This window comes from Sinocyclocheilus anshuiensis, unplaced genomic scaffold, assembly GCF_001515605.1.
Source record: "Sinocyclocheilus anshuiensis isolate Anshui unplaced genomic scaffold, SAMN03320099.WGS_v1.1 scaffold2766, whole genome shotgun sequence".
Classification (NCBI taxonomy): Eukaryota; Metazoa; Chordata; class Actinopteri; order Cypriniformes; family Cyprinidae; genus Sinocyclocheilus; species Sinocyclocheilus anshuiensis.
The window spans coordinates 10,980-11,740 of NW_015551156.1; positions in this window are offsets into that span (position 1 = coordinate 10,980).

A 761-nucleotide genomic window follows, 5' to 3' on the forward strand; every position below is an offset into this window, starting at 1 on the left:
CAGACATTATACCAACAAAGCACAATTTAACTTAAAATTAATAAGTTAGTAAAATAATATTTTGTGGCCATTTTTGGGACCTCCTTCTTGAATCAGGCATGCAAATAAATGCAGCCTTGTTGAACAGAAGGAAATTCTTTTAGAACATTAGAAAGTATTACAGATCCAATTTGAACACTATGTGTGAATGTTATAATAAATGTATTAATAGAGCTGTTGTAATTCTTATCATTATTATTGTCTTACTTTTTAAAATTGTATTTAACAGAACAACAGTGCCTTGTAAAAATTCATAAAAATGTTACTGAGCAGCTGATGAGTAACAGTTTCAGCACAGATTTCTTGTTGCACAGAGCTTGTGCAATGCTGATTGAACATGTGGGATTACAAATTTAAGAATCTGTTTAAAATATGCTGATCCTATGTTCTGACATAGCATCACATGAAACACTAAGGTGAAGTACATTGTATTTAGCATTTAAGGTAAATTACATCAGACAAATGATTATCTTAAGCAAAGTGTAGCAAAAGGTTCCTGTCTGTTCCTGTTCTCCTATTGTTAGTAAAATGAACCAGATTACTGAGACGATCACCTTTTGTTTGTAATGGCTCGCAGCGACGCACAGTGAGTCCTCAATAAAGAGTGACTTCTGTATGAAAGATATCCCAACGTCCTCCTGGTCTCTGCTTCGACGAGGAAAAAGTTTCCTACAGTATCATATGATGTTTAAATGTGAATATTAAGATCCTGGTGAATGTAA